The sequence below is a fragment of the Halichoeres trimaculatus genome, unplaced genomic scaffold (genome assembly GCF_033239565.1).
Source record: "Halichoeres trimaculatus isolate MK-OKI-2021-1 unplaced genomic scaffold, fHalTri1.1 fHalTri1_scaffold_18, whole genome shotgun sequence".
Taxonomy (NCBI): domain Eukaryota; kingdom Metazoa; phylum Chordata; class Actinopteri; order Labriformes; family Labridae; genus Halichoeres; species Halichoeres trimaculatus.
The window spans coordinates 2,271,661-2,291,945 of NW_027437196.1; the positions used below are offsets into that span (position 1 = coordinate 2,271,661).

At 38.8% G+C, this 20,285-nt stretch overlaps 1 protein-coding gene across 4 annotated transcripts in view; it reads right to left on the reverse strand.

The window, feature by feature from the left end:
* Nucleotides 1-20,285, reverse strand: part of LOC141807386 (cadherin-18) — a 342,498-nt gene that overhangs the window by 126,968 nt on the left and 195,245 nt on the right. The window contains exon 1 of one of the 4 annotated variants that reach the window (XM_074693359.1): nucleotides 5,646-5,771. The exons of the other annotated variants lie outside the window; for them this stretch is intronic. The gene's annotated coding sequence lies outside the window, so the exon portion shown is untranslated. Of the gene's footprint in view, nucleotides 1-5,645; nucleotides 5,772-20,285 lie in introns of those variants that run through there. 4 annotated transcript variants of the gene reach the window in all.

Here is a 20,285-nt window from a genome sequence, read left to right on the forward strand (position 1 = left end):
CAGTGAAGAGGAAAAGACAGGAAGAGCGTTTTTCTGAATCAGACACTGAAGATGTGTTGAATGAAAATAACGGCAAACACGGTTTGGTTTCTGTTATCGAGCATTCAGGAGACGCTGCGGCAGGCGTGTGTGGATTATGCAGCAGCTCTGCGTGAGCGTCTCTGCGGTCTGAGGAGGGTTTGTGGAGAATTTGTTGGATTTTAAAGTTAGATATGTTATGTAAGAGCAGCTGGAGCGTGAAATCAGCCCTCCCTGCTCACAGCTCCTGTTTTTTTTTGCTTCCTGCGTGTTTTGACCTTGCTGCTCTGAGATGCCCTTTACTGTGGTGTCACTGCTATTGATGATAATGATTTTTCAGGGCTTTGTTTGTGTCTCAGTGCAGAGAGATATGAGGAGGGTGAAGAATACAAGGTACGCAGACAAAGGACATGAATCTTTTGCTGACGTCAAACCGTCTTCTTTGCTTTTCAGTGGATCCTCACTGCAAATTTAATGAATTCTACATTATATTATTCTTGCTCTCAGGTTGTTATACTTGTTTTTGATATTCAAGTTTAGACTATAATCTGAGTTTGATCATAAACAAGTCAAAATGTCATGAAATTAAAAAAAAAAAAAAAAGTTGGAAAAAACTACTTTTGTTTTCTTTCTTGTTTTGAAACAGAAATTGAAGTTCATTCTTCTCTAGTAGCAATATTTATTATTTTTTATGATAATAAAAATTATTATTATTATTTTTATTATTACTATTATAATTATTATTATTGATCTATTTATTTTTATTTTATTTTTTCTTTAAATTGCAATCGCAGCATGGACAGATAGTTTAATTTGCTTTTAGACATTTTTCATAAATTTTGTGTTTTTATCTTTTATTCTTTCTTTTTTTTTTAGATAGTTATAACGTGAGTTTCAATAAGTTGCATTTTTTTCAAAAGGAAATCCAAAAAATGTGCCAAAATTTTCAAAAATTTTGAAATTTCAAAAAATGGCCAAATTGTCATGCATTCGCAAAAAAATAAAAATTCTAATTAAAACAATGCCAAATTTAAAAAAAAAAAAAGTAATCTTTCAAAAACTGTGCAAAAATAAAAGAATGGAATGTAAATAATTTGCCAAATTTGTAGAAAAATTAAAAAAAAATTTGTAATGTGCCAAATTAAAAAAAGAAAAGCAAAATATTTAAAGAACTGGAATTTTTTTTCTAAATTTGCAAAAATGTCAAATAAATTGAAATTCAAAACATTTGCAAAAAGTTCAAACAAATAGCATAAATGTATTTTTTTTACTTAATGAAGTGGTTTTCAAGCAGAATCATTATTACCTGATTGCCAAAATCATTATTATTATTATTATTTTTATTATAATTGTTATTATTATTATTATTATTATCAATCTATTTATTTTTTTAATTTATTTTTTCTTTAAATCCCAGTTGCAGCATGGACAGATAGTTTAATTTTCAAGACATTTTTCATAAATTTTGTGTTTTTATCTTTCACTCAGGCTTTTTATTTATTTTTTTTAATTAGGTATAATGTGAATTTCAATGAATTGCATTTTTTTCAAAAATGTAATCAAAAAATTGTGCCAAAACTTTCTCTTTAACTAAATTGTGATATCCTCAAGACCCTTTCCCCATGATGATTATTTTTTATTATTATCATTAATATTATTATTCTTTAATTATTATTTCATTGTTTATTTCATTTTTTTCACTAATTATTATTTCATTTTTCTATATTTTTTACTTTTTATATTTTCTATCTCAACTTTTTCTATACTTTTTTTTACAGATTTTATTATTTTTTGTAATTTGTTTCTATTCAAGAAGCTGCTCAGATGCTGTTCACATTATTTCCTTGTTCCTTGTTAAGTGTTGCACCAATACACCAAGTCAAATTCCTTGTATGTACAAACGTACTTGACAATAAAAACCTGATTCTGATGAAAATCTTTGTGGTTGACCATCGGACTCTAAAAATCCATGATACTTTCCTCTGACCTGTGCTAAATCCCTCAAAATACAAGTGATGCATTCCTGTACTTCAGATTAACTATTCCACTAAGATACTACACAACAGGAAGTGTTGGAAGATGAAAACTCAGTGTTAAGAAATGAAACTGTTCTGGTTTATTTTTTGTCTATAACTCAGAAATCTCTGAACGGGGCTGAAAGCAGGAAAGTTGCTCCAACACTCAGAGAGTTGCAGTAAAATAGACGCTCTGTGGGGATTACAGGGAGGACAAACATGTATTTGATATTTAATAGGATCTAGGAGCTGACAGACTTCAAAGCCCGCTGCTCTCTATCTCCCACAATGCATTTGACAACATTAGAGAGAAACGCTAAAACGGGACATTAATACAACTTAGCACTGTCAAACACTTTGAAGGATAATCACTGATTTTTTTTTAATAAATATAAATATTTTCACATACATAGGGATTAAGATATGCTCAAAGCTCCCTGACTAATCCCCATGTTTCATATATCTCGACATGCAAATTACGCTGCTGCACCATAGTTGCTGCTGATGTTCACTTCCTGCTGTGGTTGTTGTCGGCCCAGGCGGTGAAAGGAAACACAAAGTCTGCTCCACATCGGCCAGGATTAAAGCAGCAGAGGATGAATACTGAGCCACACACTTTACGTGTAATCTGAGGGAAGATTCTCATCTGTATAGGTAGAGAAACGCCCCGAGCCCCGCGGAGAGAATACCCATGGATCACTTCTCTTCTCAGAGAGCTGTTCTGGAGATTTGAAGGTTTTCTTCTTCAAAAAAGTGTTTTTCCAATTCAACAACATCACAATTTAACCACACCAAAGCAAATTTCCCCTCAAAGTTACAGAGAATGAGAGCGATTTTCTACCTGGCTGAGTCAGAATTAGAAGATCGTCTGTTACGGTTCACTTTCACCCCCTGCGGCTCTCTTCAATCAGCGCTCTAACAGTCTGATTATCACGCCGTCTCACCGCCAAATACACAGCGTCTGGCTCTACCAATGGAAATTATTTTCACCCTCTTGGTGATGATATCTCTGAGCTTCCCTCGGCCCAAAGCTTGTCGTCAGTGCACAGAGGAGCAGCACGTTCCGGTCTTCGTCTACCTGAGATTCTGTTGTGATCTGGTTTTACACCTCGATGTTGGTATGGATACGTAGATCACGCTGATACAGACTCTGATTATGGAAATCCTGAGGATTCTTCCATGATTTTATGGGATGAGCTGGTGATATAAGACAAGTTATAATCGTCAACCAAAGAGACCAAAACCAGTGAGGCTGAAAAACCAACTAAGTTCATCACAGAGTGAAAACAAAGTACACCAGAGGTCTGCAACCTTTACTTTAAAGGAGCATTTTTCCTCAGCTCACCTGGATTAAAGTCATTCAGGAGCCAAAAAATCAACTTCTATCTCCACAGAAATCTTGTGTGTGTATTTTGTCCAAGTTTATTATTTTTAAAAATGTGTCCATATTTTTTAAAATGTTAAATATTTCTAATAACATAAATTCCAATAAATTGTTTTTTCTTAAAAAAAAAAAAAAGAAATTTAAATACTGTTCCAAAATTTTCAAACATTTTGAAATTTCAAAAATTTGCAAAAATTTGCGGAAATTCAATGAACTTGCAAAAAATAAAAATCAAATTAAAAAAGCAAAATTTTCAAAAAAATGTAATAGTTTCCAAAATGTGCAATTTAAAAAAAAAAAATGAATGTAACTAATTTGCCAAGATTTGCAGAAATTCAAAAAACTAAAATTTGTAAAATTTCAAAACTTTGCAAAATCTTTAAATTTTTTTTTCAATTTGTAAAAATGTCAAAAATTTGAAATTCAAAAAATTTGCAAAATCTTAAAAAAAATTGTTTGTTTTTTTTTCAAAAATTTCATGAATTTGCAGAAAAAAAAATTAATTAAAAAAAAATGTAATGACTTCCAAAAAGTGCGAAATTGTAAAAATGGAAAGTAAATAATTTGCAAATTTTGCAGAAATCCAAAATTAAAATTTGCAATATCATCCAAAAATGTTTTTTCTTAATTGTAAAAATGTCAAGTAATGTACGTGCAAAACATTTTCAGAAAGTTTTAACAAATTTGCAATTATCTAAAAAGAAATTGAAAGCTTTATTGACAGATGTGATGAATATTTAGTTTAACAAAATGTTAGGGCATGATTTTATTTAATGTCGGTGTCTGTTATCATCAATACCCTCTGTAAAAATGTTTTTGTTTTCAAAAACATTTTTTTAAAGCTCCAAGGAGCCACTGCAAAGGAGTCAAAGACCTGCATGAGGCCCCAGAGCCACAAGTTGAAGACCCTTGTTCTACACCAATGGCATCAATGATAACATCAGTGAATTGATGGTAGGTATTAAAACTAGATAATGCAAAAACACAAATTTATACATGACTCGATCTAGAAGATCAGCCTTAAAGTTGTCAGTTGTTGTAGATATGTACACATATTTACTTTAATCTGAGGTGATTTCTTGTTAATTTGATTGATTAGTATTTAAAATTACTATTTCCAGTGGGTTTTTTGTTTTTGTTTTGTTTTTCCTTCCGAAATAGTTGTGAATAGTTTCATAGCTCTCCATCACCTCAGGCGATCATTTAGACACATCGGTTTCAACATCATGTGAAAATCCTCACAGCAGCTTTAATTTCTGTATTTTCTTTGGATCAAACAGTTTGACCTCACCTTGGTCAAAGCAAACACTGCTGTGATGTTTTTTTGTTTCAATCAAACCAATTAATTCCTGAAATGTTGCATCCATTGCGAAGCTGCGGGATCTTTTTTTTTATATCGCTCGATGGACAAAGATTTCCATTAAACCTTCTCTCAGCAGCCGTTTACTGTATTCAATCAATGATTATCTTTGAGTTTCATCTCCCTGAATAAATAATTACCCAGCATCCCACCTTCCTGCCCTCTTTCTGTCACCTCCTCCCTCTCTAACTTTTGTTTTTGGCCGTGGAGGCTTTGACCTGTGGCGAGGACACTGCTGGCAAACAAAAAACACTGTGTCTCTGTCTCCTGTTTTATTCATGGAAACAGGAAAACTCAATCGCAGGGAATCAACCGGGCATGTAAACAACTCAAATTGAATAAGACCTTAGCCGGAGCGCAGCCAACAGTTCCTCTGCTGATGTGAACGCTTAAGAAAAGCAGGAAGATAAAGGAAACAGGAGACGGGAGGAGAAACAAAGATGCACATCAATTCAGTCCGGCAGAGACAGAGAGGAGAGGCTCCTGTCACCTGCAGCTAGCAGCTAATGTTTGGGGCTCCTGCTGAGAGCTCACCCACTGCATTCGATTTCACAGCATCAGCTTTCTGCAGATGTCAAACAGCAGATAGCAGAGGAGCAGGGCGGGTCAGAGCCAGCTCTGCTGAAACACTGTTTCTCTCTCCTGAACAAAGGGAGGCAGACGACCACGGCAAAGACACTCTGACTCCTCCTGGAAGCAACAAAAACAGACTCTTTACCACCGTTAAAAGGTCCCGTTTGTTTCCTGTAGTCTCCGACAACGCTCCGCCGAGGTGAGGTAAACAAACACAGAGTTAAAGCAGAAGCAGGAATATTAGTGACTAAGCAAAGTGTGAGAAAGCAGAGAGAAACAATGCTGGGAAATGTACCTGAGGCTACGGCACGCATTCATCGCTCTTCTCTGTTGTTTTTGCTGATGAAGCCAAAGACGCTCTCTGTGAACCTGCAGAAGATGCAATATGTGCTCTGGTTGTCTGGCATCATTATTTTATAGCTGCTAGCAAGCTGCTATGGAAGTATACGTCTCTGCTAAGACAGATCCAAACCTGGTCCACTTCCTCCCTGATCAGCAGGTATGAGAAACACCTGTGCTGATCCATCAGGAGTTAGTTCGCAGCTTCTCTTTGAGTGTTTCAGGTTTCACCACTGTAACCAAATTGAATTTCCTCGCAGGGATTACTTCAGTGTGTAAAAACAGTTAATAGTGGAGGGTAATTATCTCACTCTCATGCTCATAATAAAGGAGTGCTTCACATTATCAGCTGTGATTAGCCCTAATCTGTCTGCTATCTTAAAAATGTTTCATAATTGCTCTTGAGATGTGAAACTATCATCCCCGTTTTTATGATATAACCATGTTGAAATGTAACACACTTCTCAGCCAATCAGGTGACACCATCTGGAAACCTCAACATCTGTTAGAGACGACAGAAAAGTCTAATTATAATCCGACTTTTCACCAACTGCTATTTTCGTCCTCATCATTTCTGCCTTAATTATCATCACTATGATTAAAAAGGATAAGACTTTATATTTTTCTTCCAGAGGGTGTTGATGATTAAAGACTCTGACACTAAATAAAATCCTGTGTTAACATTTAGTTGAACTAAATCTTCATCCCATCTGTCAATAAAGCCTGCCACCGCTCTACTTCACCTCCTACAACATCAACAGCCCACCAACTTTCCATGCACCTGTGGCTAACCTCAAGTTTTACAGCCCTGGGAAGATAACTACATCTACAAAAAGACTCATCTGGAAGGAAATACTGATTTTAATTCTGTGTGTGCTGCAAATTTGCTGAAAGTACATGCTTCATATGTGGAAAGTTATTAGCAAACAACAAGAAATGTTAAGTTAAGTGATATTGTCTAAATATATAAGCATATTCAAGTATTATTTTAACAGAAAATCCTAAAATTGTACAAATTTATTTTATTTATTTTTCTTTTTTTTTTTCATTTTCACAAATTTTTAAAATAAAAAAAATACTTGCAATTTTTTTTCAATTTTTGTTTTTGATTTTTTTTCTCATTTATTTTTAATTTCCAATTCTTTGAAGTTTTTGACATTTTTTTAAAGTTTTTGTAAATTTTGTAAACTCATCAAATAATCAAAATTTTGCACTTTTTTTTTTTTAACATTTTTTGCAAATGAATTAAATATAAAAAAAAAACTCAGATAACACATGTACAAACACATAAAAAAAAATGTTAAGATAATTATTTAAAAAAATATATCCAGGTGACCTTGGGCAAAGATTACAGACCCCTGGTCTTGGTATGGCACACACCTTGTGGCGTTTCCTTTGACTGAAACCGGCACAGGTCCCCAAATCACCGACCCGTTCCGTCCCACTTTTTGGTACCCTTCTGGACCCCAGTGGGTGGAGCTAGAAACTCTGCAGCCTATTGATTGGTGGAAAGGTTTGTCACTTCCTGTGTGACAGCAGTAATACAGAACAACACATAACCCTGATGCCGATCACAAAAGTCCCATTTCCACCAAGTGGTCCGGTTTGGATCAGTACAGTTTGGAATGGGTTGGATCGGTAAAGCCTGATCCTGTTTGCGTTTCCACAACAAACCGAGCCTTAGTTCCCTTAAATACCAGCAAAAAATCTTCAAGATTCAGACAACACCAATATCACTTCTGATTTTTTTTTCCCCTCTTTCAAATTTTTAAAGATTTTTGGGCTTCTGATTTTGATAAAAAATTGTGATTCTTTGATATTTTAAGTTTTTTTTTTTTTTTTTTATAATTTACCAAACTACTGGCCACACATTCACAAACAACAGCAACAAAAATGATAGTGTCACAATCTTTAAAAAAATGCAGTTATTTATTTATTCAGTTTTTTATTTATTTTGCCAGACTTCCTAGTCCTAGTTCATCCTTTTCATTTGTAAAGCAATGGTGGCCTCTGAGGACAAAAAAACCCTGAAGTGGTTTATAAAACTAATACCCAGAATTTTTTTTTTTTGTTGTTTTTTAAGTTTTACCATGAAAAACTTGAAAAAACGTATTTATGTTTAATTTTTTACACAAAACAAACCCTTTCTTTCATTTTGCACAGCCTCTCCCTGACATGTAATCCTCTATTTCTGCCAAATCCACTTTGCTAAAAACTGCTTCCTTGACTTCAGACTGTGCTTTCTAAACCTTCAGCTCAAGATCGTTTACAGAGAGACCTTAAATCCTCTGGTCTTGGTCTGGTTCAGCCCAGGTTTAAAGAATTTGTTCAGGCAGAAAAATAAAGCAGCCTCAGCCTCTCTTATGGCGTGGGCTGTGTCTTTCTCTGAACCAATCAGGGCGTAAACGGTTGTTCAGTATGTCTCCGTAATAACCACTTTTGTTAAAACAGCAGAAAGCGTCTGATTGAATTGCACCTGTGTCTAAAAATAGGTGTTGTTTCCTGGAGTCCGTGTGCTGATTTGACCCGTGGTGCTGTTTGTGAAAGGAGGGGAGATTAGTCTGATCAGCTCCACCAGCGGGGCGATCCCGGCTGTGCGGCACGCCCTGGAGGTTCCACGAAATTGGAGGAGATAAATAGGTTGAGAAAGAGGCGCCAGCGATTCAGCGGTTTAGCCGAGCAGGCTGTAGTATTTCCACAAAGCTGTCCTGCTAGGAAACACAGAGGGACTCGCGGCCCAGCGAGCTGCTGTAGTGGTTGGTTTTCTCCACAAAAGGTCTGAGCCGGGCGCCTGGAGCTGCTCGGGGTTTGCTGGGTACATGATTTGGCAATTTAACAAATTAGCACACTTGTTCCTGATGTGACGAAGGCCCCGTCCACGCAGCCACATAAACAGTTTTTCTAACAGATGTAAGCTGTCCTGGAAATCACAGCTTCTCTGTGAGAGCAGGTGTTAAATTCTCACTCCGCTGAGCCAGAAATATGTCTCCAGACTCAGACCCTCCACCTACATGCCATGGTCACATCACTGCGTCCTAACCTGGAGCCCACGTTTAATTGAACTCATCTTCATGAATCCCATTTCCGACAGCTCTGCAGCTGCTTTTCATTTGGATTTGGAAATGTTTCACATGGATCTGAGCCCTTTCCCTGAATCCATGATTGATGTTTCCGTCTTTAAATCACTCTCGGCACATTCCACTCCTCTGATCGCTTCAGGTTTCCCCAGTACGTTGGGCAGAAAACAACCTAATCTGATAATCACGACTTGGAAGTGAGCGTAACACTCCCAGAGACTTGTCTGTTTGTCAAACTGCGATCTGAAAGATCTGAGAGTCGACTCGCTTTCTTCTCGCCGAATTGACGGGGTTGAAGGTAATTCAGTTTTCAGACGACAGACAGAACAACTGTCTGAGTAACATTTTAAATGAAGGTGTAAGCCGAGGGAAAAACTTGGCTGTCAAACACAGTTGTGCCGTTGAGTGTGACGGCGGTTGAAGCCCTCTGCGTTAACAGTCGGGGAGAAAAAGCTGCAGTTTCATTTTGGCATCTGAGGCGTCGAGAATACAACACAGAGAAACAACTCCTGCTTCTTTTCTTCCTCTGCTGAACCCAAATGTTCCCACTCTCAGATCTGCTCGGTCCTAAGCTCCAAAACATCCCCGGTGAGGTGAAGCTTGGCACATTCAGGCTGAACTGGTGAGACGTCAAGTTTTACTCTCAAATTCAAGGTTACTCCAGGCCAAGGAATGAGGATTCAGCCCTGCTCAGGAGCACTTAGGAGAATTTTAACACTTTACGATGTTGACTGGATTTATCTGGATTCGTTAAAGTACATGCCTGTTATATGAAAAGTCATTGGCAAACAACAAGAATTGTTGAGTGATATTGTCCAAATATGTTATCAGATTCAACTGTTATTTTAAAAAAAAATCCAAAATTTGTACAACTTATTATTTTTTATATAATTTTTGCAAATTGTTAAAAATAAAAAATACTTGAATTTTTTTTTGCAAATTTTGGAAATTTACATTTTTGTGCATTTTTTATTCTTTATTTTATTCTTATATTTTATTTTTATTTTAATATCATTAGCAGTTACAATTAAAATCAAAATAATCTGTGAGTATTCGAATATTTGTTTGTTAGAAGTTTAATATATTTGAATACAGGAATCAGTATAATTTCCCATCCCTAATAGCTAGAAAACAAAGGCAGCAGCGTGAGGTTGTTGGTTGGAGAAACACTTCTCTGGTTTTGCAGAATGAGCTCAACGAAGAAACAAGAATCTGTCCACAGAGGTCGCCAAAACGGACCCAAACCAAAAATCCTCCATGGTGTCTTCTCCCTGCTACATCCGTGCAGCTGATAACTGCATATTTCACTAAAAACAAGCATAAAATTTGGCACGTTTCCTTTAAGGACCACTCTTTTGAGAAATGATAGATACTCGAAAAGCCATCCAGAAAAATGGCCACCATGGCCGCTTTCTTCAATTGAATGTTCATTATTTGGCACAGATACTCTCTGAAGGACACTCTTTTAAAACATGACGTTAGACACTTTAGAATTTAAAGATGCCACCTTTTCTATTGGATGCTAATTATTCAAAGAAATACCTGGAATAATGACTTAAAAAAAAGTTTTCAGAGTCTTTAAAGGAGTCAGATCAGAAAACGCAGTGACTGTCTGACCCGTCCAACCAACCCGTCTGTGCTCTTTTAGGCACATCCTGAGCTGAAGCTTTTGGCCCTCACAATAAAACATAAAACCATAAAACACAGAGTCCAGGAATGACACTGGAGGCATGCTCACATATTGTGTCAAACCGGGCGACTACCCAAGCTTCTGTGTTTGAGCGTTAGCACTGAGAACCAGCAGAAAGCAGAATCACCACAGACAAATGCTCCAACCTTGCAGTTCAGTCGTCTCCTTCACTTGTGGGTAATTAAAAGCAATAAGCAGCAGGTTTTTAAACACAGATTAGGCCTGAAGGTAATTAGGCTCATTGCAGTAATGACTCCCACTGAGTCATGTGGGCCGGATAGCGCGTCAGTCACCTCCTCCCACAATGTCTCCCAATGTCAACAACGGCTTGTACTTCCACTACACTCCCCTCCAAACGCCATCTGTCCCAACCCTCAGCTTTGATTACCTCCAATCCAAAACGCACCACTCCTCACACATCTTGGCGAGGCAGAAAGTCCGTGAGATGAGAGCGGCGAGCCTCTGATGGTTTCATCAACTCGTCTTTAGGTGCCAAGTTAAACAACCTCTATAATATCAGCAGAGCAGGATCTTTCTCTCTGCTCCAGTTTTCCTCGGTGTCAAATCGGAAAACACGCCTGCACTCGTCAACCCCGCTATATGTTGTTTGGCTGCTTAATTAGCGCTGGGTGGGAGATGGAAAGCGTCCCATCTGTTGTGTGTTTAATGGCTGGATTCTTGAGCTCTAATCATACAGCGTGAGTGCCAGCACAGAGCAGACAGCACCCATCTGCTGGCCACTGCCGGGGAAAAAATCACACCGTTCTTCAGCTCGCATCATCATCAACTCTCTGCAGCGTTGTTGTCGCCGAGCCTTCACACCACCCCGACCGTATCCAGCGCCGCTCACATAAGAGGATGAGATAACACGAGAGGAGCGCGGTGGATGCTTTGATGTGGGGTGATGACGGCTCTGTTGAACCAATCGATTGTTCGGTCTGTGAGGAGTAAAAGAAAAGTTTCAGTCACAGCTGGGAACATCAAAATGCTTTGCTTTTTGTCTGATAACCATCAAAGGCCAAATGATGTTCAAGGCACAAAGTTTGAAGATGCTGCAGCAGGAGTTTTTTTATTTTCATATCTATTGCAAAGGGGCGCTGGGTAGCTAGCTGCTCCTAGGTTCATCCCATTTCTGTGTTTCCCCATGTTTGTTTTTTTAATGTGTCTTGGAAGGGATGTAACTGAAATGAAATTCCCCCTCGGGAATCAGTAAAGTATTCAGATTCTGATTCTGATATCACTTATTTTTGGACATATAACTTTTAACAAAATCAGGAATATTTCATGCTATCAAAAATAAAATAAAAACAGAAATAAAAAATAAAATAAATAAACAAAAAATAATAATATAATAAAAATTACATGAATAATAATAATAATAATAATAATAATAATAATAATAATAATAATAATAATAATAATAATAATAATTCATTTATTTATTAATTTACTATTAGTATTTGTTATTATTATTATTATTATTATTATTATTATTATTATTATTATTATTATTATTATTATTATTAGTCTTATTTATCTATTAATTCATCTATTTATTTATTTATTTAACTCATTATTTTGCAAATCTATTGCTATACTTGCCATATTTTTGGTTAGGGTAAGGGTAAACCCTATTGTACTTATAGTTTTTTATGTTATCAAGAATCAAATAAAGACAAACTAAATTAAACTAAAACATTTAACTGAAAACTTTAACTTTTTGACCACTAGGGGCACCATTGTATATGATTTTTTAAGCATGTGTAGGTTTAAGCCAAGCTTTTAAAAGCACATAATGACTTTTCAGATACTTCTTCTGTTTAATGAGTAAATGAATTTAGTTAAGGTGATTATTAAGCAAATTTGTCGCATATCCAGAATTAAAAGACTTTTATTCAATGTTTTCCTGAGCTTTGATTCTCAAGCATGAACAGCAGCTGACAGTAACATCAACAATACTCATAAAATAACACAAGTGCTAACAGACTTTGAAGCTAAATTGTTTGGGAAAGCTCCCTATTTGTTGTTGTCTTCTCCGTCATCTTTGTATTTGTAGCCTGTCATTGCATTTTATATCTCATTTGTTGGCCATTGATGCCAAACTGGTTTTACTTTTTTTGCTCCTGAGTTTGACGGATATCCTTTGTGTAACCATGGTTACGTTGTTCACACACAAGATTTCAGCTGTAAGCAGCCTGGGGCATGTTGATGCTAACCAGTGCTAGGCCCAATGTTCCCTATGAGCTGAGGAAAGGAGTGACATCAAACTGTCCTTCCATCCATCGTTATAGGGAATGTCGGGTCTATCTTTGATAAGATAGACAAGCTAGCTGTGCTAACCCAGCACCAGAGGGAATACCAGAGGGCAGAGTAGCATCATGCTATTCACAGACATGGCTAACGGAGCTAGTCATAAACAGACTGGTAAAGAAGTCCAGTCTTGTAAAACTTGCTGAAGCCTTAGAGTCATGTTCCTGTCTGAAACTTTTCTTTGATTTAAACTCAAATTATTCAGAAAACTTCAGGATGTACGCGTCAGTCTCAAGGAGACTGAGTTGTTTTGTTGAGATAAAATCAATGCTTTTTTATTTTATTTTAGTTTGCAGAAAATTCCACCTTGGGTGGCAAGGATTGAGTTTCCAGTGATAGCCAGATGAAGATGACTTAAACCTGAAGAATTAATGATAAATGTCGTGTTAGCGGGCGAGCTAATGAACCACTGGTTTTAGGACTCAAACATCTCAGTGGCAAACACGGCGAAGCTGGTGGATCCAGCGGTGAAATGTATTCATATCACATGCAGTTCTCACTCCTCATCATGTCTGAGAGTCGTAATTCAGGTGGAGTAGAGCATCCTGGATACGGCAGGCTGCAGTGTTTCCACACATGCTAAAACACACAGAGCAGGTGGGTTTTACAACAAGGAGAGGGCCTCTGTGCTCTCTTCCACGGAGCGGGGCTGAGGCTGCCCACATTAGCATTTCATACACAGATAAGCCTGCTTCCTCGCTGCCAGGTAGATTCCCACATGAGGGGATGAAGTGCAAGAAATTTAGGAGGGGTTTCGCAGATGCTCGCCACATTGCTTTTCAAGTGCCTACGGAGACCCGACGGGGAGGAGGGGGGTGGTTGGTGCAAGGAGGAGGAGTGCTGCAAAGAGTGACTGACAAATATGCCACATCATCGTCCAAATGTTGAGATGTTGACGGCAGAGACGTAGAGACAGACACGGGGAGGAGACAAACAACTGCAGAACGAAACCAGGAAAATAAGTGACGAGGGTAATCTGAGAATCACGATTTGCTCACATGGAATCAGATTATGAAGCTCTCCCAATTTATTTTGTCTTTTGTAACATCAGCACTGGGGTTTTCTGGGACTCTGACTCATTTCCTCTGAGACATTTTCTTACCTCGTGAGACTAAATCCAGAGATAAGAAAAACTTCTTGAATATTTGACGTCACTAACGAGGCAAATAGTTTGTCACGTTTACATCCAATCTGAGAGAGGCTGGTTATTTTCTTTCAAGGGGTTGAATAGCTGTCCTCGACTGACCTTACTTCTGTTCAAGCATTTTGTTTTAGCAAAACTGAAACAGCAGTTTTTAGGTCACTCCAGAAGAGGTATGATTTAGCCATGAGCAGGGACTAAACATCCGTGGCATCTTGACAATATGAAGACTTAATTTCTAAAGTTACAAACTGATGTTTTGATGTTTCACTCCATAATTTAAGGTAAACTGTAAACACAAGCCAGCTGCTGGATGTCGAGAGAGAAACCCGAATCCTGGCAGACGAAGGTCGACTTCTTTGGGCGCATTGAGATTCATTTCAATACACGTAGAGCTGTTTGACGCCTTGGCACGAGCTTTGACAGTTTGGCAAGCGAGCGCCAGAGCTCACAAGCCTGGTCCTCGGGGGCGAGGACGCCGGCAGATGTTGCAACAAAGTGAATAGTTCAATCACAGCTCTGGAGAGCGTTCTGAGAAAATGTGCTTTAACACCAGTCAGCTCAGCCGGAGCAGGGAAACAGACTCAGTGATGTTCAGCTGGTGCCGACTGACAGTCTGAAGACAGATTACAATTCTATTTCAAATATTCTGTAAACACAACAAAACAGAGGCCAAGAGTTTCAAAAACAGCACTGACGGATGTTAAGTCATCATAACCTCTTAGATTAAAACAAGGTAGCCTAGGCAGCAGCCCAGGACGTCCAAATATGATGTTATAGATCACTCTGAATCCTTAGGCCCTGGGCCACAGGTTGCTGTTTTAACTGGATCAGACTGGACTGAATTGGTTGCACTAATTTGAGAAGATTGGTTTGGATAAAATTGGATAAAACCTGACTGGATTAGGTATTTGAATTGGAACAGATTAGATTGTGACTAAACTGAATTCAATTGGATTGGATTCAACTGGACTGGGCTGATTTGAATTGGCTGGTTTAGTCTGGATTAGGACATATTAGATCGGACTGGATTAATATAGAATGTATCTGAAAAGGGTCAAACTGGATTTGATTAGTTTGGACTGTATTAGGCTAAACTTGGTTGGGCTAGTCTGGACTGAATTGGATTAGATATGACTGGTTTGGGTAGTTCCATGACCCAAAACAGATAGATTAACTATACTAGACTGGACTTGATTGGATTGGATGAGATGGAGTGGGCTGGATTAAACTGAGCTGGATTTAAATAGATTGGCTCGTTTGGTTTGAATTGGAACAGATCAGATTGGACTGGACTGAAAAAAATGGGATGTATCATATTAGAAAGAGTCAGACCTGGTTTGATACGAGTGGACTCGACTGGACTGAATTGGACTGGACTTAATTAGGCCAGTATGAATTGGATTAGACTGGATTGGACTTGACCAGATGTATAGCTGCAAGACCTTGAATAGGTAGAATGGACTTTACTAAACTGGACTGGATTGGATAGGATGGATTTGACTTTATTAAACTGGATTGGCTGTTTTAGTTTGAATTGAAACAGAATAAATTGGACTGGACTAATATAGAATGTATCAAACTAAAAAGGGTCACACTAGATTTGATTAGTTTGGACTGTATTTGACTGGACTTGGTTGGGCTAGTCTGGATTGGTTGGATTGGATATGACTGGTTTGAGTAGTTCCATGACCTTGAACAGATAGATTGAACTACTAGAGTGGACTGGACTGAACTAAACTACACTGGATGTAATGGAGCGGGCTGGATTCAACTGAACTGGACTAAAATAGTTTTTTTTTAATTGGAACAGATCAGATTGGACTGGACTAAAATGTTATGGATCAAACTGGAAAAGTTCAGACTGTATTTAAGTAAAGTGGACAAGAATGGAATGAATCAGACTGGACTTAACTGGGCTAGTCTGTAATGGACTGCATTGGATTGGACTTGACTGGACGGATAGTTGCAAGGCCTTGAACAGGTAGATTGGACTTTAGTAAACTGGAATGAATTGGACTTGATTAAACTGGATTGGAATAAACTGGATTTGAGTTTACTTTGAATTAGAACAGATTAGATTGGACTGGACTAATATGGAATGTATCAAACTGAAAAGGGTCAAACTGGATTGGATTAGTTTAGACTGTGTGGGACTAGACTTGGTTGGCTAGTCTGGATTGAAATGGATTGGTTTTTGGGTAGTTCCATGACCTTGAACAAATAGACTGAACTGTACTAGACTCTAATGGACTGGTTGGATTGGATTTGATGGAGTGGGCTGGATCAAACTGGACTTGGCTAAAATGGGATGTATCAAGTTGGAAAGGGTCAGACTGGATTTCATGAGAGTGGACAAGACTGGACTTAATCGGACTTGATTGGATGGACTGCGCAACCTGGAACGGACAATTTGGTACTGGACTGGATTTAATGGGATGATTTGGAACCAATTAAACTGGACTGGACTGAATTGGACTGGTTGGTTTAGTTTAAACTGGAACAGATCAGACATGACTGGACTTGAATGGACGGTATTAAACTTGAAACAGTCGGACTGGATTAAAAGAAACTGGACTGAACTGGATTAGACAGGGCTGTACTATAATATACTTCATCGCACCACTCTTTACTTGAATTATTTTGTTTCACTATGATTCTTTGGGCTCCTTGACCTTCTTAAATTATCGCCTCAGGTTTTTAAAATTATAAAAAGAAAAATTTTCAAATTACCATTTGGATACTTCTTTAAAAATTGTTCTTGTTGAATAATAAATGCTGTCTTAGTTGGTAAATTAATCTGGTATTCCACATTTTAATTGGCATAAAGTGTTCTTAAAAAGCTGTTCTGTATTCATAAACACATCCATAAATCACCACACTGACACATCTTTAAAATATGCTCAACGTGTCTATTTTTGGCTTGTGTATAAAATTCAGCACTGAATCCAACCTTTTGCAGAGGTATTCATGCGGCATTAAAACTCCAGCTGTTGTCCTAACTCTAGTGGACAGCCCCCCGCGGCTCGCCTCTCATCCACCTCAGATCCATGAATCACTGGGGACACGCTGTCCATCTCCACCCCCACATCCCCCGCGCCCGCCGCTCCTCACCTCTCCCACTCTCAACCTCATAAAGCGCTGGCACGGTCCAATTAACATCTCTCTCACATTTCCACGTCCCAGGCGCTGCACGAGAGGGGTGAGCAGGTCTGACAGGCGCGCAGCACACTAATGTTTTATCAGCCACACACATCAGGGTTTCTCTTTGCACTGTGACATCGACAACTGTCTGACGTGACTCGCCTTTTCGCTCTGTCAGGAAGCTACAAGACTTTTGAGTTAGAGTCCATAATCCGGTGGAAGCGATGTTTTTCAGAGAGAAAATGTGACGGCTCTCAGTTGAAACGGAGCAGAATATTAATGCAGGACTTTGCAGAAAGATCACATTTAATTCAACAAAATAACAGCAGAACGATGCATTCCTCAGCTTTATGAGTTAGTGTTTTACTTTTACCCTTTACTTTTGAATATGTCGCATATTTAATCTCACCCTCTTCAAAACAAGCCCTGATAAATTCACCGGCTTCCTCACGCTTCTGGAAACAGCTGCAGAGAGTAACCCAGGTTATTCGAATGCACTTAGTTCATATAAAAGTGTTCGTGGACTGCCGTGACCTGAGGATGTAAATCGTGAGGGGGTGAATAACAGCTCGGCACATGTGAGTAAAACACAGACTGAAACATCCTGAATGTGACCACGAGGCAAACCCCACCACCCCAGATGCTCTCGAGCACAGAACAAAATAAAATACTCGGAGGCAGCCCCGAGGATCTCAGGCAGAAATGTGCTGTGATTACATAATGACAGTTCATCCTTAAGCACTATTAAGAGAAGAGAAAGTCTCTGAGCAAACACTCTCGATCGTGAGGTGGAAACCTGAAACCCCTCAAATAGAGCATTAACTATTCATGCTGCATATTGGCAATCAAAGGCCTGTGTTTTCATGGCTTTGACGAGACGCTGTATCATAACAAAGAGAACAAATGTGCATAGAAAAGATGTTTTCATTGACATGTCACTACTGCTGCATGTCTTTTTCTCCATTCTGTATTTCTTTGACTTTCTGCATTTAATCTGAGTGTTTTAGAAAGATGCTTTGTGTGCTTTTAAATCATCTCTGCTTCAATCTGGCTCAACCTAAAACCCATCCTGGCACGAAGGGCAAAGGATTTTCCTATCACGATATTTTTCTTGATGCACTGTGACATCAGGAGTTTCAACTGTAAAATCTTGCCATGTTTACATCACTGAGAAAATGTCACTTTAAAAAAACGTAAAAATCTGACAAACCTTCTGCCAGTATTTTAACGTTATTTAACAGAAAATTAATTTTTGCTGTGCCTGTGTTTTGTAACCATAAGTGAGGAGGGAACACAGCAGATATGAAACCCTGCTGTACATGGCACATACCAGCTGTCTGTGCTCCACATGGTATGCACTGGCTGTCTGTGCTCCACATGGCACTCATTGGCTTTCTGTGCTTCACATTGCACAGACCCGATGTCTGTGCTTCAAATGGCACAGACTGGCTGCCTCTGACCCATATGGCAAAGACTGGCTGTCGGTGCTTTACATGGCACGCACTGTCTGCCTGTGACCCACACGTCACGGACTGGCTGTTTGTGCTCCACATGGTCCGCAATGGCTGTCTGCATTCCACATGGCAAAGAGTGGCTGTCTGTGCTTCACATAGCACGGAGCATGAACCCAGTGATTTTTACAGTGTGTTGGACTATTTTAAAATGGGGAATGAGATAAACTAAGTTTTGTTTTTTATTTGTTGTTGTTTTCCAGTTAACTCTAAAATACCACTGCTGTGACACTACTGAGCTGTCTGTGCTTCACATGGCATAGACCGTGTACCTGATGATTTTTACCTGTTACCTTCAAAATACCACTGGTGGGACTGGATTTTAATAGGAGCACAGACAGCCCAGTTTATCTTTTTCCCCATTATAAAACTAGCCAACACACTGTAAAAATCATCAGGTACACGGTCCATGCCATGTGAAGCACAAACAGTGTTATTTTAGAGTTAACTGGAAATGCAAAAATGAAAAACAAAACTCAGTTTGTCCTATTCCCCATTTTTGAATTGGCCAACACACTGTAAAAATCATTGGGTTCATGCTCCGTGCCATGTGAAGCACAGACAGTCTGTACCCCTGCAGTGTAACATCTCAATGACACAGAAACTTTGCTCAAGTCTAGAAAACACAGAATTCCAATAAGACAAACGTCTTTAAAGTAGTTTTATTCTTATCAGTTCAGCCAATTTGATGCACTCTCATCTTATTGTTTATAATCACAACTCTGCTGTAACAACACTGCCACGGCCTCATAAAAACGCTCAGTCACAATCAATCTCTAACTTCCTCTCACGGTGCTGAGTGTTCTTTAAGGAGATGCTCTGCTGCCCATTCGTCACTGACAGCCAGAGCAGCAGATGAATCATCCTAATGTTGCTTTCACCCATACCCAAGAAACTCCAGAGTGCAATAATGTCAGTGTGATGCAGACTGCTCTCTGTCCTGCTGTGAGAAATGAAAGTCTAAATCAAACCAAAAGGAAATGCTTAATGACAACTGAGGCCAGTCACGGCGAGTTAAAAGTAGAGGGACGGATGTTTTCCCTTCCTGTTGGTTTTGATGAGTCATGTGTGATGGGGTTTGAATGACGGAGGACACAAAAACATTTTGATTTTCACAAAAGAGACGTGAAAATGACCTTGAGACAAGGTGAGGAGAGCTGTGGTTCAGAAATCCTTCAAACCAACACTAAGTAAGAATTATCTGTGATTATTCAAACAAGAATCTAAAGGTTTATCATCACAATGAGAAGGCCAAAGCTCCGGGAAGCTGACTTTCCAACACGGTCAGAGCTGGATCCAGCAGATGTAGGGTCTCAAGGCCCACCATCCCCAGCAGTCAATCCCCTCACTCCATGTGGTGTGTCCTCATGAATGACAATCAAAGCCAAGTCAGGACGCCTCTCGACCTCCCAGTAGGAAGAGTCAAGCATCTTTGATTTCTCCCCCTGCTTTCTGTTACATCAGCATCATCGACCATGGAGAGCGCTCTGCATGAGCAAAAAGTCACAAGCGTAAACAAACAAAATGGCGAGGGGGAAGAAGAACGATGGAGCCATGGAGCAGAGGACACATTTGTTGAGGTTTGGTGACAACATTCCAGGTTGATGAGGGGTTACAACAACAAGCTGTTGTTTCACCCAGTCATTGCTCCTTCCAGCATCAGGTTGGAGTCTGTCATGTCTCTAGGTTGAGTTAAAACCCAATGTCTGGTCCTGGGGCGGGG